General features: G+C 48.0%; 1 protein-coding gene across 1 annotated transcript in view; it reads left to right on the top strand.

Annotated features, from left to right (window-relative positions):
- ANAPC1 (anaphase promoting complex subunit 1) overlaps positions 1-25,114 on the top strand; it is a 143,749-nt gene extending 118,635 nt beyond the window's left edge. The window contains exons 49-50 of the transcript XR_003437693.1: positions 1,692-1,927; positions 23,204-25,114. The gene's annotated coding sequence lies outside the window, so the exon portion shown is untranslated. The remainder of the gene's footprint in view (positions 1-1,691; positions 1,928-23,203) is intronic.
- Positions 25,115-25,980: the final 866 nt, after the last annotated feature.

Below are 25,980 nucleotides of genomic sequence, written 5' to 3'. Positions count from 1 at the left end.
AAAATTTGAATGCCATGTGGAGGGCACACAAGGACGCATCAGCTTCTGAGCCTGGCCAGGGGCTCTGCTCTTCAGGATTTAGCTCTGAGAACCGCTAGCAGGGGATCCCAGGGTGGGTGGGGGGATAGGGGGCTTGACAGAGAGTATTCTCTCTCTTCTTTCATTTCCTCAGGCCATGTCTATGCAGGACTAAATCGAAGGGGTCACGCTTTTCGTTTATTATTAATTTATTTTTGGCTACGCTGGGTCTTCATTGCTGCGCGCGGGCTTTTCTCTGGTTGCGGCAAGCGGGGGCTGCTCTTCGTTGCGGTGCGTGGGCTTCTTATTCCGGTGCCTTCTCTTGTTGCGGAGCACGGGCTCTAGAGCGCAGGCTCAGTAGTTGTGGCTCAGTTGCTCCACGGCATGTGGGATCTTCCTGGACCAGGGCTCGAACCTGTGTCCCCTGCACTGGCAGGCGGACTCTTAACCACTGAGCCACCAGGGAAGTCCCTATGCTTTTCCTTTAAAACATTCCCTCTTTCAACTTGCCTATGACTTGGGTGTTAAGTAGGGTGCTGATGGCCGTGGAGCTTCCTGGGATCATTCTGGAGGCAAGGGGAGGAGAGGTGTGTCCTCCTTGCCTCCCTTCCTGGTGGTGTCAGCTCTCTGAACTTGAGGGGGGAGGGGGAGGAGGCTATCTTGATCTTCCAGTTAAGTGTTCACCTCTGTTTCCACCCCTCCTGTGATGAGAAGCTCTGCAAAGCTCGTTTCTTTTCCCGTGTGGTGGTAATGGCGGTGATGCTTGTGGTACCAGCCTCTGTATTCTCGTCTTTATGAGACTGCTAGCAGCGAAGTGCAGCTGGGCTCTGTCTCTGGCTGCTGATGCTGGGAAGATGTCTGTGGGTTTCCTCCACTCCCTCTTCCTTGATAGGGTGTGAGCTGTGAACCCACCTGGCTTTCTCTGTGGGTGTTGGTGTTGGTGGTAGGATGTTGGCTGTTCTTTCCACTGCGGGTTTGCCACTGTGCGTCCAGGAGGGGGTCAGGAGGATGATTCTTGCATGGCCTTTTGAAGAACACAGTAGAGACTTTACAGTTTTTTTGTGGAATGGATGCCAACATTCATGTTTGATAGAGGTCGCTGCTGTAGCTGCACGTTGAGAAGGCAACCAACTTTGCTGAGACGCACTATTAGGGATTATGAGGGCATCCCCCCCATGCTCTCGGCTGACCAGGTCATATTCGATTACTGAAATTAGAGGAGGCCTTTGCTAGGGTTACACCGACAGCAGCAGAGGAAAAACCATGAACTCAGATAGGTACAGCAGAGGATGAATGGAAACATATCCCGTGGGACTTGCTGTTTTCCCCAGTGTGGGTCTGGTGCTGCCCCCACACTGAGAGGCAGCTGTCCTAGATTCAATCTGAGTCACTCTGGACGAGTTAGGTATGCCTGTGATTCTGAGGGTACAGTAATATAATAACCATGAACATACCTTTGTGAACTACACAGCAACCATGCATGTACATGTACCATTCTCCCAGTAGGGACTAATGACTTAATGACTTTGAACAAAGATGTAGAACAAGTATAGAAGCCGCAGTTTAGACTAGGAGGGTAATTGCTGTTCCTCAGCCTTAGAGCTGAGTAACCACATCTCGCTCTGGAATGCGCCCGGGGACCCAGTACAATACTGTAAATTCATCTCTTGCAGTGGGTGGATGGTGTAACCCGGATGCTTTGACAAGATTTGGAGACTGTTTTAAATTGTGAATGGAGATATGTTGGATCCACCGGATGGTACTGAAGTCAAGGAGGAGAACTCCACAGACGATGATCCCAAACCCCGCAGCTGGCAGTCTCCTCGCTGTGCCGGGCACTCCCTGAGCACTGCCCTCAGATGACCAGAGCTTACGGAAGCGCTTGCAGCGTTGACCTGGATTGTGAAAGGTTTGGGGGAAACCTCTGTTTCTTCTCAAGAATCTGGAATCACCCCTCCTCTCTCCCGTCCCCACTCTCCTGGTGCATCTGGGACTAACAGCTGTTAATGTATGACCCCCAGAGTGTGGGTGGAAGCCAAGTGGAGCAATCCTTTTTGGCCTGTGCATCTCTTGTCTCGCTTCTTCACTTAGCTGGGGTCTAGCTGGAGTTCTTGATGAGACAAATCTGCTCTGAGCCTTTTGCTCAAAGAGCCCCTTTTGTACACTGGGTGCTCACCTTCTTCCATTGTGGGGAGAGGAGTAGCTTAGTTACTATCTTCTCAGCTGGGCAGCTAGAGGAAATACTCAGAGTTCCCAAGTAGAGGTGTCATGGATTTGGCTTTGAGAAAGAGCTTGGAATTGTTCTGCGTATTTTGGGAACATTTAGATAACATTTCCTATTACATCTTTTGAGAAATTTTCTTTGCTCTGAAGTTTACTTTATTTGATATGAATGTAGCCACTCTGTTTTCTTTTGACTGATGTTTACATAGCATATCTTTTTCCATTCTTTTATGTTCAACCTACCTCTATTGTTACATTTGTAAGTTCTCTTTTTTTTTTTTTTTTTTTTTTTGCGATACGCGGGCCTCTCACTGTTGTGGCCTCTCCCGTTGCGGAGCAACAGGCTCCGGACGCGCAGGCTCAGCGGCCATGGCTCACGGGCCCAGCCGCCCCGCGGCATGTGGGATCTTCCCGGACCGGGGCACGAACCCATGTTCCCTTCATCGTCAGGCAGACTCTCAACCACTGCGCCACCAGGGAAGCCACTATTGTTATATTTGAAGTGAATTTCACGTAGATGGTATATGGTTGGGTCAAGTTTTCCAATGCACTCTGCCAATCTCTGCCTTTTAATAGGTGTATTTATTTATTCATTTATTGGCCACACTGTGTGGCATGCAGGATCTTAGTTCCCTGACCGAGGATCGAACCCGTGCCCCCTGCAGTGGAAGCACAGAGCCTTAACCACTGGACCGCCAGGGAAGTCCCTAGGAGGTGTATTTAGACTATTTACATTTAATGTCAGTATTTATATGTTAGGGCTAAGTCTGCCATTTTTTGTTTCCTTTTAGTTCTCTCCTTGTCTCTCTGTTTCCTTTTTCCTGCCTTCCTGTGAGTTGCTTGAATATATTTTATAATTTCATTTTGGCTTTTTTTTTTTTTGAGTGTTTTTGAGTGTATTTCTTTGTGTCAGTTATTTAGTGGTTGCTCATCTGAGAGTCCAGGATCTCTGTGGGGCTTCCACTGGCACTGCACGTGGTGGGGGTATGCCCCATTGTTGCCAGGCATGGATGAAAATTCTGGGCTGTCACTCAGCCCTGACTGCCACCATCCTGGCTGTGGAGGGAAGGGCAGAGCATCTTGTTCCAACCAGAAGAGGGTGGAAGTTTAGGTTCTTCACTCAGCTTCAGTAACAAGTGCAGGTCCCCTTTTTTTTCATGGTGTTTGTCTAGAGTATGGTGGTTACTGTCCAAAAGTTTTCTGTTTTGCTAGGTTGCTGTTTTCCTGATCCTTTGGCCAAAACCAGCAGGCTTTTCTTGGGGGATTTTTTTTTTTTTTTTTTGCGGTACGCTGGCCTTTCACTGTTGTGGCCTCTTCCGTTGCGGAGCACAGGCTCCGGACGCGCAGGCTCAGCGGCCATGGCTCACGGGCCCAGCCGCTCCGCGGCATGTGGGATCTTCCGGTACCAGGGCATGAACCTGTGTCCCCTGCATCGGCAGGCGGACTCTCAGCCACTGCGCCACCAGGGAAGCCCTTGGGGGCTTTTTTGTCTGCACCCATTGAAGCCTCTAGTTTGCTGGCTTCTTCAGCCCAGTCTGAGATATAAGAAGCCAAGAAGAAACCTGAAAAACTTACTGCCATGTTGTTCCTCAGGTCCTGGGGTCCTTACCCAATCTGCTTTTTTCTCTCCACCCTTGAGTCTTCCCATGTTTCATATATAATATCCAGGTGTTATCACTGTTCTTAGCAGGAAGAATAGGGAAAAGTTCATCTACGCCATCTTGTTTGTAACCAGAGGTCCAGGACAGTAACATTTTTGTTGCGGTTACATTTTGAGTTTCTAGCCTTTATTGTTATTATTAACAAACTCTGTTCAACACAGGAAGTGGTTTCCCTGAAAGCTGCATTCATAAATGCAAATTATCAGCAAATTAGGAAGAAAAATGCAAACTGAGAGTGCTTCACGTACACTTCTTTTCCTTTTCATTCGATCATGTTTATACCTAACAATTTTGAAAACGAAGAGGTGACATTAAGCACATTCTTCTATCAATCCATGAAATCAGAAGAGACTATAAGATGCCTTTAAAGAAAAGTGAAGCATAGAACACTTCTCAGTAATAAAAGAAAATTATTCTGTAATAACTCACAGAATTATGAGAGAAAAAAGTCAATCGCAAAGGTTATATATTGTATGATCCCATTTATGTAGCATTATTGAAATTATAGAGATGGAGAAAATAGTAGTGGGCAGAGATTAGGGCTGAGGGCAGGAAGTGAGAGTAGGAAGTGAGGGTAGGAAGTGAAGGGGCTATTAAAGAGACAACGTGAGGAATCCTTGTGATGGGACTGTTGTGGATGTTGGCTCTGCTGGTGGTCACACAAATCCACACATGTGATAAAATTGCATAGTACCACACACACGCACAAACAACTGAGTGAACGTAAAAGAAGTGAAGTATAAATAAGGTGGATGGATCGTAATAATGGCAATTTTGTGGTTGAGGCCAGACGCACCAGAGACCTCAGAACCCCTCTCCTGCTGGGGATGTTGTGCTGTAGTTACACAAGCTGGTACCATGGGAACCTGGGTAAAGGACATACGGGCTCTCTGTATTATTTCTTACAACTCTGTGAATCTACAATAGTTTCAAAATTGTAAAAGTTTTAAAAAAAGAAAGCAAAGAATTGTGCTGTTTTGTACTTTCTTCCTCTGCAGACTTCCCTTCCCTTCCCTGGCGCAAGCAAAGAGGAGATGGCCAGCCTACTTTGGTTTCTGCTTAATGGTCTCGTGTGCAGAGAGACCCGTTTTTCTCACTAGTGTAAGGGCTGGTTGTGTTTTGCGATGAGCCGTTTGGGTTTTGATGGGGTGAGGTGGAGTTGGGACTGGGAGATTGACTTCTGCAGGCACAGTTGTTCTCCCCTCTGTGTCCTCAACACCCTCCTGAATAGCTCGGATTATTTCCTCTGTGCAGTCCCGAGGCTACATCCCCTGAGACTGGCTCTGCACAAAGATGCTCAAGGCCACACACTCCCCAGAGACCTCAGTGCCGCCTCTCCTGCTGGTGGAGAGCAGAAGACATGTGAGTCTTCCATGGAGGCCGGCGTTGCAGGCAGATGTGGCCTCTAGGTCTCTCTTGTGATGCTAAGGGTGAGAGAAGTGCCCCTGAGCTAGAAAATGTTTGTGACTGTTAGGAAGAGATCCAAGATAGATCCCAGATTTGTGAGACACTGTGCTGTTCCAAGCACTCTCCCATCTGACTTTAATAGAAAATGATTATATTTGTAGAAAATGAGAGGCAAAGAAATGAATGAGCTTATGGGAGCTTTGCCATGAGATGCAAAATATCTGCATGGAAAGCAGAGTAGACGTGATTGCTGGGGGACATGCACGGAATTTCTCAGTGTTCACTGAGTATCAAACTGAAATGTCAATAAGGGCCAGAAGAAAACTTAAATATATGAAGTAAGTGGATAAGTAATAAGAGGAGGTGTGGGCAATTGCCAGCAAACTAGAGATCTTGGACTCAGTACAAATGTTTTCCAATTCAATTTTTGAATCTTGTAGTGGCCAGCAGCTGCTTGCAGACATGAGAGACAATTCCAGTGAGACTGGTGCCTGTGTACTTGACCGTCCCTGCTGTCTGGACACCTTCAGTGCTAGTTGTGATTGTCTTTTCTACACTATGAGCCCAGGAATTAAGCTTGGTTGTATAACGGAAACAACCCTTGGAAAGATAGGGTTGTCTACTTCCGATTACGATGTAGAAAGATATAAACAATTTCCTCCCATGTTGATAAAAGAATTAACTATATAGAATAAAAAGCATACGTTTCATGGGGTTTTCAAAGACTGGTAGATGTAAGGAAGCTGCGATGGGCTGAATTGCAGAGGGACATACCCCCTACAGGTGAGTTGAGAGCCCTGGAGTTCTCTGGGGGCAGACTGAGAAGAAGCGTCCTGGGTGCGGGGAAGCTGTTAGGGTCTGAAAGAGTTCCACATGCAACTAGCCATCTCCCTGCCCAACAACTTTCTCCCTTCCCCTGGAATTTTGCTGGGGAAGTAGCACTGGAGAAGGGGCTGGTCAGCAGAGAGAATGCAGAGAGCATACACATTCCTGTGGTGCTTGCGTTGTGAGCCCTGCAGGAGGTGGACCTAAAGATGAGCCTAGACTCTCCCAAACGATGGCTTTCCCCACCATCCAACCACAAGGAAAAGGTGAGTCCCTTAATGGCAGCCTGAGGCTGGGCTACGAGAGTTTCTTACAGTAGGTGAAAAGTGGTAGGACAGAAATTCAAGGCAGAAATTGCCAGATTGCGTAAAAAAACAAGACCCAACCACACGCTTTTAACACACATGTTAAGTAAAAGGACGGAAAAGGAAAAACATGACCACGCCCAGAGTCAGTGTGGGAGGGCACTCACACAGGGGTGTGGCTTATTGACGCTGAGGGTCGTGGTGCATGGGGGGGGCCACTTGGAGTTGGAGGTAGCATGGCAGGTGGGGGAGGGGAGAGGTGATTCTGGGCTGGGGGAGAACGTCTGTGGCCCGTTGATCCCTCTTCTGGGAATGGCCGCTTGTTCTTCCCCAAAGGAGGCTGAGAAATGCCTACAGCAAGCAGGCTGTCTCAGGACCCCCTAGACTACCAAGGCCTTTCTCCTTCTCTTTCTGTGACCACTTAGGCCTGGCTGGATTGCCTCCCCAGCACAGGGGACAGGCATGGTCTTACTAAGGCCTCCTTTCCTTTTCCCCTCATAGGTCTGAGAGGGGAACAAAACTCAAGTGCTCCTTCATCTTAGGTAGAAGGGCTTTGAGGGTTAGAGAACGCCTTAGGGAGAGAGTGTGGCTCCAGATATGGTCTGTTGTTCCAGGAGGTCATTATACCAACACTCTGGCCCTGAATATGGGATCATGGCCAACACAGCCCAGTCCCTGCCTTCCGGGGTTGTTGGGAGGCCTGGCTGGTGCATGAAACCCCTTAGGCCTTAGCCAGGTATCAGGCGCTGATGGTGCCTAGTGGATGTGCTTAGGTTGGCTTAGAGTGCGCCCTACTGGGAGAAGGCCTGAACAGCAACACAGAGCGTCCGGGTTGCTGTGCAAAAATTCTCCAGGACCGTGTACTCAACCGCTTCAGAGGACATATGCTTAGGGGGTTTGTACTTTAAAATTATTGTGAAAATATCAGCATATTAAATTGTTAATGTACAGGGATTGCATTTATTATCACTGCATGTAGTTCTTGAGGGGCTACCATGATAACATATGGACAGTATTCTGAAAGTGTAAAGGGTTCCATGAGTGTGAGGAATTTATATTGTTTTAATTAGAAATAATGTGCATTATTTATAGGACAACTTATTAGGAAGCTCAAATGTATTTATGGATGTTGATTAATCTAGAGACCATTTCTCTTTCAGAGAAGTTAAGTAATTTTTATCCTGTTGATAGAGATTGTGTCCATGCTAATGTTCCCTCTTCAGTGAGCTTTTAGGTTAAATGATGTTATGCGCCAATCCTGGATTGCGCTGACTGGGTCATGCAGTCCAGCGTTCCTGTGTAGTGGGTGCAGAAATTCAGGGGGCCTATGAGTTGCAGGCTCCGTGAGCAGGGCCAGAGATAGGGCCGCTGAAAGTCATGGTCATGGCTGGGAGTACTGTGGTCAAAAAGGACATCACTCCCTGAAGTACAAAGTTGTTTTCTCTCTGGCTACTGCTAAGCACTGATGGGACAGGAAGACTGAGGTTCTAGTTTATTTGGTCCTTTATTTATTTAAATTAAGAAAATACTTGTTTAAAGAGTTGATGTCAGTTTCCACTTTCTTATTTGTTTCTGTTCTGTTATTCATCACAATAATTTAGTCAAGTGCCTGGGTTTATATGCATGCAATAAATTTAGTTCCTACATGCTGGGTTCTTATAAAAGAAGGGGGAGGAGGGGGGGCGTGGGGCAGGAGGAGAAAAACTAGGCGGGCACACAGAAACCACCACACAAACAAATCACCGTTCTCAAGATGGCGTTTAGCGTGAGTTCCCACCGTGAGTCCACGGAGTGGGGAGTAAAAAGGTAGTAAGCACAGGACATGTTCTGATCAAATGAGGCGGGTGCAGACCTCTGGGGTTGACTCCAAGGGCACTGAGTGTCGGTGAGGGTGGGGCGAATGAAGGGAATGTGCAAGGTGAAGGTAGGGGAGACAACCCAGAACACAGTGGGTCTGCGAGGGCACCGGAGAGGGAAGACTGGGGCTGGGGGCAGGTTGCGAGAGGTTCCGGGCAGTCAGAGGTGGCGAGGGCACAAGAGCCAGGCTGCGGAAGGGGTGGGGGGTGGTGGAGAGCTTTCCTCATCCTCCCTGACCTGGTCATGGGGCTGATCAAATGTTTTCACACGTGGCTCTTGAGAAGACAGGAAAGTGGCCTCTTGGTGGGCCTGGAGGACGGGGGAGGAAGTGACAGCAAACCCCACCTGCCCTTCTCCTGTCTCCCTCCTTCTCCCTAAGGCTCCCTCCTCTAGGGCTGCCTTGCCCCGGAGCAGGGTCTGTACAGCCTTGCCCAGGGTCCTTGTGGCTGCAGGTGGAGGCTGGTGACTGCGGTGGCCTGATCACTCGTCTTTCCGGAGGCCAGAAGCCCCAGGGTCTCGTTGGATTTCAGGATATCAGCCCAACAGGATGATGGTGCCAACACAGTCCTAACTCAGGACCTGGGCTCAAATCGCCCACCCTCCATCACTCCAGGAAGCCCATTGTGCCCTGGGCTCCTGCCCGTGGGTCACTCCCCCAGGTAGTCACCTAGGAGAGCATGGCTTGCCCCAAACTCTTTGTGAATGGCTTCAGAGCATGAATACCCTCCACGGTGACAAAGTTTCATTATTTAAGGTTAATTTTTATTTGGGAAATAGCCAAACTTTTGTTGGCATCAAGAGTGCCCCTATCATAAGCTAAGTGATGGAGTAGTTAGTTCATTCCTACTGCCCTGCCTGGAACTCAGAAGAATATGGTCAATCCATATTTGTTGAAATGAACCAAGAAATGAGGCAGTGGCTACAGAGGTGAGGATGCTCATTTGCTTGTGGAACTTTCAAGTAGGATCTTCCAAACTGTTAAGAGAATACTCAGATATCTTTATGTTGGTGTGTTTGATTTGGAAAATAGACAATAAAAGAACCATTGAATTGTAGTTCCACTTCCAAGCAAGTAAGTACCCCAATAACCCTTCATTTCCCTCTGTGTGACAGAAAGGTATTTAACCCAGTGACCAGACCTCTCTGTGTTATTTTTTTATTTAATTTTTAAATTTATTTTTATTATTTTTTTTTGCGGTACGCGGGCCTCTCACTGCTGTGGCCTCTCCCATTGCGGAGCACAGGCTCCCGACGCGCAGGCTCAGCGGCCATGGCTCACGGGCCCAGCCGCTCCGTGGCATGTGGGATCTTCCCGGACCGGGGCACGAGCCCGTGTCCCCTGCATCGGCAGGCGGACTCTCAACCACTGCGCCACCAGGGAAGCCCACTTCTCTGTGTTTTGGTTTCCTCACCTCTAAAATAAGAACAATGGAACCTACCTCATAAGGTTGTTATGAGGATCAAAAGAGATACATTTGTCCAAAGCTACCTGGGAAGTGCTATAACGTTGCCAACCACAGTGGAGTGCACGCCCCTCATCTCCAAGTCTAAACATGCACGTGGTGAATAGTGCTGCCATGTAAGTTCCCCTTGTCCTGAAGTGCCCTTCTCCTGGCAGCAAGAGACCCAATGGGCTGCTTCCTTAGACAATAGCTCAGGTGACTGGAGCCCTTCACTAGGGAGTACAGGACTGGAGATCAGTTCCAGTGTGGGATGGTTGGTTGGTGGCATTTCCCAGTTACCCCCTGCCCTGCAGTGTGGGCGGGGCAGCGGTTCTGGCCTGCTCACTGGCAGGTGGCAAAGCCCCGTCTACCCCTAAGGCGATTGCTATGTAATCCCATCAGTGGCCAGTAGGTGGCACAAGACACCCACCATGGCCACTGGCTTTGCCCCATTCAGCCTTTCTCAGAAGGGAAAAATCTATTTCTAATCCAGCCTGGGCTTTATGGCAATGCTTAATCACATGGAAGGGAACATGCAATAACTACTGGTATTTCTGTAAACACACATGCTTAGAGCAGCTGCCAGTTGGGGATGAGGACCGAGGGAGAACACTCAGTGAGAGGTCTCCTGAGGACAGTCTATAAAAGGAAAACCCTGCGGGTTTTTAATTTAAGAGCCTCCCAGCTAACCTTTGTGACTCATCGAAAGAAACATTTTGAACCCGGATGGAGAGTGATAATACATTTTCTGGATTGTAACCTGGTCCTCCTCCTGCCCTGCCCCCTCCCCCTTCCCCCACATGGCAGGTTTCAGAAGGGCTAGGCTGCAGGGCAGCACCTTCTGAACTGATGTTGGCTTATTTTCCTGTTCTTTGATCCTGGCAAGTTGCCTGCTTCTCGGGTTCATCCTTTCTCTGGAGGAAAGTTGATTTGAATCTCATTCTGCCATTAATAAAATTGGCACCAGATGGATGTGAAACTGAAGAGGAGACACATCACAGCAAAACAAAAAGTGTAATCTGGTCAACCATGGGGGAGTAAGGATTGGGTGCTTTTAATTTTAATACGTGTGGACACTTTAAAAAATTGTGGTGAAATACACAACATAAAATTTACCATCTTAAGCATTTTAAGTGTATAGTTCAGTGGTATTTAATACATTCATATTGTGTAGTCATCACCACCATCCATCTCCATAGGTTTTCCTCTTATGAAATGGAAACTCTGTATCCATTAAACACTAACCCCTCATTTTTCCCTCCCTGCAAACCCCGGCAACTACCATTCTACTTTCTGTCTATGAATTTGATTACTCTAAGTACCTCATATAAATGGAATCACACAGTATTTGTTCTCTTATGTCTGGCTTGTTTCACTTAGCATAATGTCCTCAAGGTTCATCTATGTTGTAGCAGGTGTCAGAATTTCCTTCCTTTATAATGGTGAATGCTATTCCAATATATATATAGACCACGTTTTGTTTCTCCCATCCTCTGTTGATGGATACTTGGATTGCTTCCACCTTTTGGCTATTGTGAATAATGCTATGAACGGGGGTATACAAATATCTGTTTGAGACCTGCTTTCAATTCTCATGGGTATATACTCAGAAGTGGAACGGCTGGATCATGTGGCTCTATTTTTAATTTTTTGAGGAACTGCTATATTGTTTTCCATAGTGGCTGCACCATTTTACATTCCCATCAACAGTGCACAAGAGTTCCAATTTCTCTACATCCTTGTCAACATGTATTATTTCTTTTTTTTTTTTTTTTTTTAGAGTAGCCATCCTAATGGGTGTGAGGTGGTGTGTGGACACTAGAAGCTAAGTTTGTTTTTTCTAGGACTTTCTTTTGAGTGGGCTAGGCAACCTGATAGCTTCTTATGAAGGTGGTCTTGCGATAAAGAAGTTCTCTCCCCCTGTGCCGTCTCCTCAGAGCATCCAACCACGGAGCTCTTCGTGTACATCTACACCCCAGGGACCCACTAGAGAGCAGCTTCATTTGGCCCAATCTTAGGTCACTGGAATTTCTTGAGGTGTCACCAGGCTAGTACTGAAGAGGACGCAGCTACAGGCCCTCTGAGGACAGGAGCGAGGCAGGCTGATTTGCTAACTGCACTGTGTCGCCCTCCTGCCCCCCACACGGGTGGCAGGTCCCAGGAATCCCTTCCTCACCGAGCCTCTCCCTGGAATAGGACCAGGGAGGTTGGGAAGCTTGAAGTCCTCTGCCTGGCCACCATACTCTCAAGGCGTTTGCAATATGCAATAACATTGCCAGGGACACAGCGCACGCCCATTTATCCAAAGTGGGGCAGCGGTCACCAGAAGTGTCTGCCCACAGCACCCTTCAGTCACCCGCCAAACATTCTCTGGGGGTCAACTGCATATATTGTGGGTTGGCCTCTGATTTCTAGATTCATTCATCTCAAAAACTTTTCTTGCATATCCCCTAGGAGCTACATTGTGGCAGACACAAGTCAGTAAAAGGCAGTCTGCCCTCACAGAGCTGAGAATCACGGTGGGGGAGACCCGCAGGGCGGGTGTAATAAGCTTTTCCGTGAAGGGTCAGGGTGCTTGGTGTGGTGGGCTGGCTGGGTGATGCCCTCGGGCAGGCCCGCACCTGAGTCCCACGTTGGCCACATATTTGCTCTGTGAACTTGGCAAAAACGAGAGTGATGATAGCTACTTTGGAGCTGCTGCAAGGTTTGAACGAGCTAATGATGCATGTAGAAGCCTCTGGAACAGAAGCGGAGGTGCTTTTCAGTGTTCTCACTCTTTCCTCTGGACGTCTGCTTAGCACAAGGTTGGGGAGAGAGGAGAAAGGTCAGGGTGTGAGAGCGATAGCGTGACTTCTCCAGCTGCACCCAGCGGACAGCCCACAGTGACGGCTCCCTGGCAGACAGATGGATGTGCTCCCTGCAGTGGGGAGCGAGAGGCAGCCAGAGAGGAGCCCCAGCCCTGGGACTCTTTGCCATCCCCCCGGCCCCCCCACCCCGCCCCGCCGGTCAGGGATAAGTCCCTGCACAAGAACTGCCACTTTCTGATTAAACTGGGGTTTGGACTTCGGAAGGTCTCAGCCTTTCGAGAGAAGGCTGTTCCCAGATTTCTGCTGTGTTCCTGCAGTCAGCCAACAGCCGAGCTGCCCAGAGGCAGGTGCAACTCATTCAAGTGCAGGAGAATTCCAGTTTTATTATTAAAAAAAAAAAATCACATCATTCATCGAGCATTGGAAACTTTAAGACGTTTGTTGGCTGATAATTAATGGGTTGTTTGTGGGTAATGGCTTGTTATTAAATGGAAGCTAATAACTTCTGGAAGGTTGTTCCAGTAATCATCTTGGTTAACAGTTTATCGTTTGAAATATCTAATAACATTGCCAGGGACATGGCGTATGCACGTTTATCCAAAGGGAGCAGGCATCTCCCTTTCTCTGATTTCATCTCATTCTTTCTTTACAACACACCTGTGTCACAGCATGGTGCCCCATTTTACAGATGGGGAGTTGGAGGCTGAGGCTAAAGGCACAGGAAGGCTGGGGGGCGAATGGCTGGAGCAGACCTGGGGGGGGGGGTCTCGAGGATGCGCTCATTTTGGTCATGGCTTCCCACAGCACACGCATCCCTAACCCTGGTCGGTTGGCCTCTGTCTTTGCCGGTAGTTGTTGATCTGAAATAAGTAGATGGCCGGATATTTCTCCAGCAAAGATGGGTTTATCAGGAATCACCACAGAATTGCAATTTGGGGTCTGCAACCATGGTGAGCCACACGGAAGTCTCCCTACAGCAAGAGAATGAGGATGCTTTTATAGAGGGGAAGAGGAAGTTGAGAGGGTTATAGTAAACAAGGAGTCCGTGGCTTTTCATTGGCTGAGTCCTCACCAGGAAAGAAGAGGCGTTTTTCTTCTTCCCGTTGGGCTGTGTGCTATGGTCGCAGGGCGTGAGAGCTCCCCCTTCTGGTCTCCTGCCTCTACTTAATTCAGGTATCTCTTTATTCATTTTACAGTTCTGAGATACACTTGCTGGTGTTTGAGAAGCTCCCTTTCCAGGAGAGAAGCTCAGCTTCCAGGCAGGCAATTTAAAATACAACCTAGTTGTGTCTATGGGTATAGAATGCAGGCAGAGAGCAGTGAATGCAGATCCAGCTTGGCCACTCATGAGCTAACGACCCTGCGCATTTTCCCCTGTAGCTTATATCTTTTGTTAACTAACCAAAGACAGGATATGATTGGCCATTTCTTCTCCTGGAGGGGCTACAGAGCAGAGAACCCTCCTTCCTCCCAAGGCTGAGGAGCGTAGCCCTTGGGGGGAAGAAGGACAGAAGGTAGAGTAGGCAGAAGTAGAGTAGGGGAAGCTCGTTTGACCCGGAGCCCTGGGAAATGCGAAGGTTGTAGATTCTTTGCTGAGTCGGGGCATTAGCTATCCTCCTCTATTTTTGCAAATTCCCTGGAGTTTGGTTGCAAATGGCCCAGCACCTTCTTGTGGCTTGTGAAATCAGGAATGTGGGCAGAGTTCAGCAGAGACTGAGGGCCACGGCTGGGGGTGCCTCACAGCCCTTTCATGCCTGGCTGTGGCAACCTTTAATTTGGGGACTCTTGCGGTATTGTTGGTGTTATTTGGGGTTTTGGCTTCAAGAAAATCTGTGATGCTGTCGTTGTTATTTCGCAAAAATTGGTAGCAACAGTTGGCATGTAATGTGGTAGCGTTGGTCGTCCTGTGTTTGCCCAACACCTTCCAGGACAGTGAGGTGGGGGAAGGGAGTGTGGTCAGTGTGCTGACCTGCAGACTCCCACCGTGGGCACTTCACATGCCTGCTCAAGAATCTTCCCAGGCTCAGGGCATGTGTCAATTTGAAAAAATAACATAGATGACCTTCATTGTTTGCCCCCGAAAGAAGCAGCTTCATGGTTTGTTTTCTAGCGAGGGACAAAGAGAGAAGTTTGGTTCTCTAGAATCTGACCAGGCTCTATGGGATGACGCATCTCAGCACTTACATCTGCTGTGTTCCTGTCCCTCTGACTTTCACAGACTCGTCTTATTCCTTTGAGCTACAGATGCTCGTGGCGCTTACGCCTTGGGATCCTTCGTGTTTTTTACGGCCAGTTTCTAAAGATCATGCTGGCCTTTCTTTAGTGGTCCAGGAACTCACAGGGTTAATCCTTGGGGCAATGTTCCCCTCTGGGCACCTGCATGACCTGCTCCATCTTCACCTGTTATCACCTGGGGTGCACCCCTCCTCTCTGGGGGCCCCTCTTCTGTGGGGTGACGGAATGCATCCCCTCTGGGGTGGATCGCTTTATGTCTGTCTGCTTTTCCTGGAACACATCAGTGGCCAGCCTGTGGATCCCATTCTGGCTTTCTGAAGGTGTGCCCTGACGTAGACCACCTTTTTCTAGCAAGGACGGGACACCAGGGATTCCCTCCCGGCCTCTTGTTCCATGTAACCACAGCTTTGTGCTGGAACAGAGGTGCAGACAGCAAGTTTGTTAAAGAAGGACAGGGACAGAGTCTATAGACTGATTTTTTGGAGAACGGAGGTGGGGACCTTTAAAAAGTATTGAGATGTAATTTGTGTAACAGAAAATCAACCCATTTTAAGAGCACCCTTAATGAATGTTGGTGATTATACATAGTTGTCTAACTACCGCCACAATCGAGATACAGAACCCTCCTTCGCCCCAAGAGGTCCCCTTTAACCTCTTTGGAGTCATCCCCACCTTGGCCCCGGCAACCAGTGACCTGTTTTTTTTATCACTATGGTTTTGCCTTTTCTAGAATTTCCGATAAATGGAATCGAGCAGCGTGTAGTCTTTGCATGTGGCTTCTTTCCCTCAGCGGAATCTATCTGAGGCTTGTCATCTCGGGTATCCGTGGTTGTTCCTCTTTTTTGCTGAGTGGCTTTGCACTGTGTGGACGCACCACTATTTGACTTTACTCAATGGACATTCAAGGTGTTTCTGGTTTTGGGTGATGAGGAATAAAGTGGTTGTGACCATTCATGTACAGGTCTTTGTGTGGACTTGTGTTTTCATTTATCTTCGGTCTGCCGGGTCATGGGGTAGACGTATATTCAACTTTGTAAGATACTGCCTAACAGTTTTTCAAGGTGACTGTAGCAATTTGTTTCCCAAATGGGTACTTTTAGTCTGGGACATATAACTAGTCTTCCTGACATCCACGGGTCCCTATCTGTACAATGATTTTCGAGAAGTTTATTGGATCCACATGTAATTAAGGTATGTGGCTTTTAGGCAAAAGATGATTACATATCTCTGGATGGGATGACCCCAGTGTTGAACTCTCAGTACTGTGCAAAGGTCTGTGTTGTCCTCCCGAGAAAACCAAATACATCTCGCCACAGTCCGTGCGAGAGTCAGGCCTTCTGAGCATCCTCCCAGCTCTTGTGTGTCAGCTTTGCGTGTGTACCTCAAATGCAAGTTTCAAGTTCACCCTGTGTTGAGATCATGCCTGAGGGCAAGAGGGAAAAATATCTGTGGCTGTCAAATCGGGTGGGAAGTGATTAACCATGGAGATTCTGAGCCTGGCAGAACTCTTTTGTTCCCTGACCTTTATCTCACCTGCGGCAGGGGCAGGCTGGGTCAAGTTTAAATCCGAGATGACAAGTGTCTGAGGCTAAGCAAGGTTTCTGCTGAGTGCTTGCTTGGGGTCAATGGCTCTGTGTCTCCCACCTGGTGAAAACTGACTCCCAGTGAAAAAAGGAGCTCTGGGGCTGAACCACTTGCCTTGGCTTGGGGCTAGAACTCCCTACATGGTTTTCAGAGCTCTTTGGGTGTGTTGAGGGCCTCCCGGTTTGCGCAGCACCTGAGTCACTGCTGTATGTTGGAAGCCCCTTGCTCACGGCGCCCCTGGACCTTGCAAAGTGCAAAACGGTTGCTTCTCTAGAAGTTTGGCCAATTTTTCTTTTAAGACTTAAACAAAAATGTATGGGACTTCCCCGGCAGTCCAGTGCTTAAGACTCTGTGCCTAAACTGCAGGGGACGCGGGTTCCATCCCTGGTCGGGGAACTAAGATCCCACATGAGGCGTGGGGCGGCCAAAATAAATAAATAAACTTATTGGCTCAAGTAACTGAAAAGTCGAAGGGAGATTTGACCCAACCTGATCCAGGCGTTTGAGTGGATATTTCCTCCTCTTCTTTGCCAGCTCTGTGCTAGCTTTTTTTTTTTTTTTTTAATCTTAGAAATGTTTTATTATTTTCATTATTGTAATAAAATATACATAAGTCAAATTTGCCATTTGAACCGTTTTTAAGTGTACAGTTCAGTGACATTAAGTACATTCACATCGTTGTGCAGCATCACTTTCTCCTTCCCAAACTGAGATCCTACCCACTACACAATAACTTGTATATTTTGTGGCAGGCGTGTACCATGTCCGTGGTCCCGTTGCGTCTCGAGTCACGTGATTTGTGGCATTTAGACAGTGTCACTTATTCATCACTAGGTAAAATTTGGCCTCTGAAAAAAAGGCTTCTTCACACTGTCCTCAATTCTCAGGATGCCGCCTCACTTTTTCACCATTTTTGAGGCCGTGGTAGCTGTAGAACCCCTGGTTTATTTATGGCTCAATAGTGGGAATCCAAGCATCTTCTGGGGACACACGTGGAGGTTAAGGCCCAGGGTCAAGTTTAGGTGGGGTTCACTCCATCTAAACCCTTGTTTGGGGGCAGGGGGATTACCTCTATTTTTCCACTGAGAACAGTGACCAGACACCAGGAAATGTCACGCCATGAACCTCTGGATTATAGCTCATTTTTGTAAAGGTATGTGGTTCCTGTCCCAACGTTGGAAGGCCCTGGTAGGCACACCCATCGGTCCCATGGCCGATGGCAGGCCCTCACTGGCACACAGTCCTCCAGCCTCCAGGTGCCAAGTCTTTCCTGAGGTCAGCGTCTCTTGTCCCCTCCGCTGGTCTCAAGGTCCCTGACTGCCCTGGTGTGTGCTTTGATGTGCCCCTGCTTCCCTTAAAACCCGGCTTTCAGAATCTCTCTGAAAGAGAACAGCATACAATATTACCTAATTTGTCTTTAATCCAGTAGTCCTAGGATAATCCCAGAGAGGCAAGTGGTCGCCTGTACACACCCAGGCTTACTCCATAAAGACCATGTTGGGAAACGACAATATTTTTCTGTTTTAAAATCAGTAGGTTTGGAAGGAGCTGGGAAACTGCGGGGTTTAGTTACAAAATGACTGTAATTGTGGGAGAAGTATTTTCTTTCAATTTTGAAACTCATTGAACAAGATATACAGTTTAGAAATAATTTACAGTTGGAGGAAGGCTCTTTCATCCAAGGCGGGCGGCCAGGGGACATTCTCCCGGTTGGAAGGGTGGTTGAGGGGGTGATGGAGGGGGCCCCAGGGGAACCTCATCTTGTTCTCACCCAACTTTGACGCAGCCAGACGAAGTGGAAAGTCATGGTGTGGGAAGAGAAAGCCCCAGTTTTTTTCTCTCCCGAGGACGCTGGGCTGAGCACAGGTTATCAGGTGGGCGCTGCAGTGGGCCACCAAGGGGCATGGGTCACCGAGGGCGCCATGACGGGTGGTCCTTCCCTTTGCCCGCACGGCTCTCATCAGCGTTATGAACGAATGTCTACTGAAGGCCACGTGGCGCTGAACACCATGGAAGCAGGACACAGAGATGCAGGCCTCACCCTCGCTAGGAGAGAGGGAGAGCCCCTGTCACAGGATGATATACAACTGGTGCCTGGTCAGTGATCAAGGTCACAGGTCTAGGCCTGGCCAGGTGGGGGATATCATGGGGGGCTCCGTGGGGCAGGGGTTACAGCAGCTCTTATGGGATGGATGGGGCTTGGACAGTATTGGATGGTTTAGTAGGAATGAGTCAAGCAGAACAGAGGGGCTGCCTCTCCTAGAGAGGCAAACGGCGTGAACCAGGCACTGGTGTGGGTGGGGCGTGGTGTGTGTGTGTTCGGGGTGTGCGGGAGGGCTGGGACTGGCCCTCATGGAGGCTACCCGGGGGAGGAGGGACGTGGGCTTGCGGGGACTGGAGGATGACCAGACTCTGAGAGCCAAGCGTTTGGACAACAGAGTGTCTTGGATGGTTCCGGAAGGTGAATATTGAAGCCTTGTTTTAGACAAACATGCTAGAGGCGCCCAGGCCGATTCGAAGGGCTTTCCCCGCTTTCTCTGCTCCCCCTCTAAGTGGGCAGCGGAGCCTGCCTTTAGATTCCTTCTAAATGCTGTCGGCTTCCATCTGTCCGCCAGCAAACATCTGTGTTCCGTCAACGATCTGAGTATCAGACACATACACAGTTGAGTCTTGAACGACAAGGGGATTGGGGTGCCTCGTGTAACTTTACAGTCTGGCCCCCAGTCTCCTTGGATTCAGCCAGTTGTGTAGGACTGTAGCATGTATTTACTGAAAAACATCTGTGTATGAGTGAACCCGTGCCGTTCAAATCCTTGTTGTTCAAGGGTCAACTGTACTACAACATGCGGCGTGTGTTTGTGTGCACGTGCGCCTGCCTGCATGCAAGTACCTCAAATACCAGCTACACGCTCTGCGCTGTCCTGTGTCAGCCTCTAGTCCGGAGTCTCCCCTGAACTCAAGACACATATAGCCTGCTTCACATCTCCACCTGGACCTCTCAGTCATCGTGAACTTGACACACCCCTTAACGAGCTCCCTGCCTGCTCCCCCCACACCACCCAGCCTGCTCTTCCTCCAGGCCGCCCTCCCAGCACTCCATTCTCCCTTCTACTCAGGGTGAAAACTCTGAGTCGTCTCTGACACTTCTTTCTTTCACACCTGACACCTGATTCATCAGTGATCCTGTTGGCTCCCCTTGTGAAATATATCCAGAATCCATCCACTTCTCCCCACCTGGCACTCAAAGCCACCCTCACGCCCCATCTGGACCACTGCAAGTGATGGCCAACTGGACTCCCTGCTTCTCCCCACTGCAGGCCGTCCTCAGCATCCTCTAAAAACAAGTCAGGTCACTTCACTCCTCTGCTCAAAACCATCAAATGGTTGCCCTTTCCCCTCAGCGTAATATTCCAGGTGCTTACAAAGCTCTCCATGGTCTGGTCTGTGGTACCTCTGTAGCTTCACCTCTGACCCAGATCACTCTGCTCACTTTCTCCTCCTTTACCAGACAGCTGGACATCCCTTAATCAGCGAGCACACACCCGCCCCAGGGCCTTTGCACCAGCTGTTTTCTCTACCTGGAACACTTGCCTTCTGATATCTGCATGGCTAGCTCTTTCATCCCCTTCAGGTCCCTTACCACAGAGTGGGAGGAACTCTCTATAAAATAATAGCTCTGTCTCCATCATTCTTTTTTTTTTTAATAACCAAGAAATAAGCTTCATATCATGGGGTCTTTATTAAAATACCAAAACACAGGAGAACTTTTAATGAAACATTTCTATTCCAGGGACTTGCCCAAGTATTTAAAATAAATTTCTAGTTCTCCTGAGTTTACAGAAGGATTTCATCTGCTTTTGCAGTAATGAGGATAAGAAACCAGCTCTTATCTAAGAAATTTTGTGAGCATTTGCAATAAAATAACCCTCTATCATTCTTTTATTCCTTAACTAACCCTGCCTGTTTCTGTTTTACTTATCACCACTTGACATTATTCTTGTGAATTGTTTTCTCCCTGCTCTTAAGGAAATATGTGAGAGCAAAGAACTTTGTCTTATTTTCTGATTATCACCAGAACTTTGAACAATTCTGGCATTTGGAAGCTGCTCAGTAAGTGTTTGCTGGATGAATTAATTTGTTAGAGGTATTGGGGGGTCTGGACTGGGAAGACATTGCGTACTATTGTGGTAATCTCCACGTGGTATGGTAAAGACATAGACTAGAGGGGGGGCCTCAGGGGTGTAAAGGAAGGAATAAATGGAGAAAGGGTATTTATTTATTCATTTTTCTTTTCCATTATGGTTTATCACAGGATACTGAATATAGTTCCCTGTGCTATACAGTCGGACCCTGTTGTTTATCCATTCTGTATATAATAGTTTGCATCTGCTAACCCCAAACTCCCAACCCATCCCTCCCTGACCCGCTTACCTCCTTGGCACCTGCAAGTCTGTTCTCTGTATCTGTTGAGTCTGTTTCTGTTTCGTAGATAAGTTCATTTGTGTCCTATTTTAGATTCCACATATAAGTGATCTCGTGTGGTATTTGTCTTTGTCTGACTTACTTCACTTAGTATGATAATCTCTAGGTCCATCCATATTGCTGCAAATGGCATTATTTCATTCATCTTTATGGCTGAGTAATATTCCATTGTATATATGTACCACATCTTTATCCATTCATCTGCCGATGGACACTTAGGTTACTTCCATGTCTCGGCTATTGTAAATAGTGCTGCTATGAACATTTGGGTGGAGTATCTTTTCGAATTACAGTTTTGTTTGGATATACGCCCAGGAGTAGGATTGAAGGGTCATATGGTAGCTCTGTTTTTAGTTTTTTGAAGAAAAAACCTAAAACTTACAATAAAACTCCGATGTTACAGTTTTATTGTACCATAGAATATTAACCAGTTTTGTATGTAATTTAGTGCAATGAACTGAGTTTGTGTCCCCCGCGAATTCACGTTGAAATCCTAACCCCCAAGATGAGGGTATTAGGATGCGAGGCCTTTAGGAGGTGATTAGGTCATGGAGATGAAGATCTGTGCTCTTATAAAAGAGACCCCAGAGAGCTCCCTCACCCCTTCTGCCATGTGAGACAAAGTGAGAAGACAGCTGTCTATGAATCAGGATGGGGCCCTCACCAGACACTGTATCCGCTGGTGTCATCATTTTGGACTTCCCAGCTTCCAGAACTGGAAGAAATAAATTTTTGTTGTTTATAACCTCCTTAGTCTATGGTATTTTGTTATAGCAGCTGAACAGACTAAGACACTTAACTTATCTCAGCATTTTCTTTCCAACTGACTCTACATCTCTGCTCTTCAAATGCTCTGAGAAGCAGCTTTCCTGTCCCGTTGATTCCCTCATTAACGGGTTGAATAAATGTGCTTAGTATATATATGAGGGTATGAGAGCCACGTTTCTAATATTTTGAAAAGGATGCTTTGATAGAGGAGATAAAAAGTGCTAGTTATATAAACCCAAAGCTACAAAATGTCAATGTTGCAGAATATGTGTAGAAGACATAAACCACTTTTCCCCCGTATTTCTATGTTTTAGTATATATTTCTCATAGAGGACTGTTCAAAAGGTGGGGAGAGAACATTACTGTCAATTCAAGACCAGCCATTTTCCTCTGCTCACTCACTTCCTGTTTTCTTTTAATAAATTGTCTTTAAAAACATGAAGAATGTACTCTCCTACACTGTTGGTGGGAATGTAAACTGGAGCAACCGCTATGGAGAACAGTATGGAGGCTGCTTAAAAAACTAAAAGTAGAGCTACCGTGTGATTCAGCAAGCCTACTCCTGGGCATATATCCAGACAAAACTCTAATTTGGAAAGATACATGGACCCCAATATTCATGGCAGCACTGCTTACAGCAGCCAAGACATGGAAGCAACCTAAGTGTCCACTGACAGAGGAATGGATAAAGAAGATGTGGTACATATATACAATGGAATATTACTCAGCCATAAAAAAGAATGAAATAATGCCATCTGTAGCAATGTGGATGGACCTAGAGATGGTCATACTAAGTGAAGTAAGTCAGAAGGAGAAAGACATATCATATGGTATCACTCATACGTGGAACCTAATTTTTAAAAAATGATATAAATGAACATGTTTACAAAACAGAAACAGACTCACAAACATAGAAAACAAACGTATGGTTACCAAAGGCAAAAGGAGGGGAGGAGGGATAAATTGGGACATTGGGGTTGACATACGCACACTATTATATATAAAATAGATAATCAACAAGCACATACTGTATAGCACAGGGAACTATACGCAATATCTTGTAATAACCTATAATGGAAAAGGATCTGAAAAAGAATAGATATATAACTGAATCACTTTGCTGTACACCTGCAACTAACACAACATTGTAAATCAACTATATGTCAATAAAAAACCAAACAAAAACAAAAAAACATGAAGAACGTGACCCAGCTGTGAGCCCTGGCTGGGCCCTGCCAGGGCCGTAATTGAGATGGGGGTGCGCTCTGCCAGGACACCTCCTCCACCACCTTCTGGGGTCCCAAACCAGATCTTGTGGTTTGCTTGTGGGGCAGGGGCGCCGGGCTGGGAGTGAGGAGGTGTGAGTCCTTCCATCTTCCATCAGTTAGGAGATGGAAGGTCTTAGCAGAGCTGCCGTGTGCAGCAATGCAGAGGTCGAGGCTCCCCAGTATTCTACACGTCCCTCTTCTCTGGGGTGGGTGCCCCCTGGAGGCGCCCCCGTTCTGCCCCAGATCTAGCTTTGTCTGCAATTCACGCCAAGGTTGCGCATAACTTCTTTTTATCACTGTGGGCCTTCGTTTCCCCCTAAGCGCCAAAATGGAAAGCTTACCTCCTTTATCTACCTCCTGGAGATGTGGAGACAAATGAGAGAAAGAAAACTTATGTGGAAAAAACTGAAAAACGTTACCCAAAAGTTGGAAATAAGGATAAAGGATGACTCCGTGTCCTTTCAATGTCCTACCAGAAAAACCTGCTTTGTAAGTATCATTACTCCAGATGGGAGAAATCCACGGGGGCTTCAGTTGTGGGGTCCTCATCACCGAGACCATCCTTTTATCTTTAGGAGGGTGGCGGCAGGAGGATAGGGGCTATAGCGATCTAGAATCGGTCTCCTTTTGCATTTCCTCGGGCCCAAAGTTGAAACAGGGTTCCGTTCTACGAACCTCTGAAAGTGGTTCTTCTTTGTCTAAAACCATTTACCGAACATTAACAAAAATCACCTGTAAGGAAAATAAAACTGAGGGGACCTGGCTATACTCTCGGTCCTTGAGCTTAAGTTTCTGAGGCTGTCCAGATGGCGGGGGCTCTGGTAGAAGTTGGTTCTCCCAGGGGAGTTCGTTTGAGGCATGGATCCACTTTCCTGGCGGGGAAGGGCTGCAGCCCAGAGCCGACAGGGCTGGACCAGGTGCGGGGCAGGGGCGGGGTTACTCCGTGAGTCCATGACAGACTCTGGCCTGAGAGCCGTTCGTCCTAGGGTTCAGGGGAATCGTGGAACATGCTGTTTTGTGCAGACACCTTCTCTTTCTCAGTGTTGCAACTTTTAAGGGTATTTGTGTCCTGGGTCTCATTTAAAATGCTCCTTTTTACAAGGTGCTTTTGTTAGGAGCAAAATCCACGGATGGTGTGTTTCTAACCTGCTGTGTTGTTCACCTCATGGAAAAATGGGCTTGTTTTGCATTATTGACTCAGTGGAAAATATTACCTTGGTGGGGATGGAGACGGGGTTACCATTTTAAGAAATGGTTTTTTAATTAAAAAAAATTTTTTGGGGGCCGTGCCACAGGCCACGTGGGATCTTAGTTCCCCAACCAGGGATCGAACCTGCGTCCCCTGCCTTGGAAGGGTGGAGTCTTAACCACTGGACCGCCAGGGAAGTCCCGGGGCTACCATTTTTGAAATAACTACCTAGGTTTACCTGTGCAGGTAGAATGCAGCATCTCCTATTAACCACAAATGGATTTTGAAAATTTACACAGAATGTGATAAATGCAATGGGGATGACTCCTCTCCCCTTCCCCATTCCTTCCTGGGACATATATGTATGTATCTACCCTCCCACACCCCAACACACACAAGAGGACATTTTTGAAATATGACGCGATACTACAAAGAGGCTCTTTTAGCATAAAAGCACAGAGGAACCCTGCTCTGGTGAGTTTAATTTTGCAGTCTGATTGTCTTGTGGTTACTCTACCCTGAAGCTAGACCACAGTGAGGGCCTCAATCTCCCCACCCGACCACACCAAAGTAGGGGAACGGGCCACGGGGAACAAAAGAAGAGCTCCCCCCCGCAGCGCCCACGAGAGGGTGACCACAGGAGCCTGGCTTGGGGTGGGCAATGACTGCTTCCAACGCCCCCGTCCCTGTGGGTGCTGTAAGGGTTGGAACGTATGGCCTGATGTGAAGTAAAGGACGGTCCTGTGCATCCATCTGGGCTCTGAGTGTGCTTGAATAGCTACCGGCAAAGTAAACCGTTGGAGATGGACGATTACCCTCTCCCGGCCGATTGGTGGCAGCGTGCTTGGTGACGTGGCTGGCCAGTCAGACATATTTCCACCAAATAGCCCTGCGAGGAGGGAATGTTGCTTTGACCTCGTTGTAGCACACTTCTCTCCCCCCGTGCCCTTCACCACCTATCTATCCCGCTGGTAATCTTCTAAGTTAAATTTTAAAAGTGAGTCCCCTGGGGCTTCCCTGGTGGCGCAGTGGTTGGGAGTCCGCCTGCCGATGCAGGGGACGTGGGTTTGTGCCCCGGAGGATCCCACATGCCGCGGAGCGGCTGGGCCCGTGAGCCATGGCCGCTGAGCCTGCGCGTCCGGAGCCTGTGCTCCGCAACGGGAGAGGCCACAGCAGTGAGAGGCCCGCGTACCACAAAAAAAAAAAAAAAAAAAAAAAAAGTGAGTCCCCTGAGGCCGTGTTTTGGAAACTGGATTCAGTGAAAAAGGCAGCTCCCTGGGTTTTGATGGTCTTTCTCTCTTGTTTTTCAGAAGGAACGAAATAATTCATTATAGGCTGAGAACTGGCCGGCGATATAGGTTCTGTGGTGGAAGGGTCTGGCTTGGATGTCAGGTCGGTGTGGGCTGGGATGCTAGCTATGCCTGGGGCCCTCAGGTGCTTCCTATGGTAGTTGGAAACCATCCTTTTGTGTCTGCTCCCCAAGTAAAGCACCGAGCTCTGGGTCTGGCTCCTGGGGAGGGAGTTCTAGTCCCGGAGGTCATGATTCCCATGTTGCTGGGCATTGCGATACACTAGTCGCGCTGAGTCAGTACAGCAGGCCTTGGAGGAAGACCTGGATGGAGCCTTGATGGAGAGAAGAATGTTCTCAACCTTGGCTCTAACAGGCAGGAGCACAGAGCTCCCCAAGGCCTCAATCAGGAAGACCGTGGGGCGGGACACCCTGGGGCCCCGGGCTCTCTGGAAGCTCCGCCTCCTTGGTCCAAATTGGTTACCTACCCAGACTGAGCAGGGGCTCGTGGCAGAGGGTGACTCAGGGGGAGCAGCTTGGGGTAGAGGTGCACAACCATTGCCAGGAATGAAAGAGGGCGTGGGAGGGAAACACAGGCCCTGATGCCTTGGAGTGGGTTTT

This window comes from Aethalodelphis obliquidens, unplaced genomic scaffold (assembly GCF_003676395.1).
Source record: "Aethalodelphis obliquidens isolate GAN/ISIS:26980383/991018 unplaced genomic scaffold, ASM367639v1 scaffold35, whole genome shotgun sequence".
NCBI classification, from domain to species: domain Eukaryota; kingdom Metazoa; phylum Chordata; class Mammalia; order Artiodactyla; family Delphinidae; genus Aethalodelphis; species Aethalodelphis obliquidens.
The sequence above is the reverse complement of the archived record's forward strand: the minus strand, read 5'-3'. Positions and strand labels throughout refer to the sequence as shown.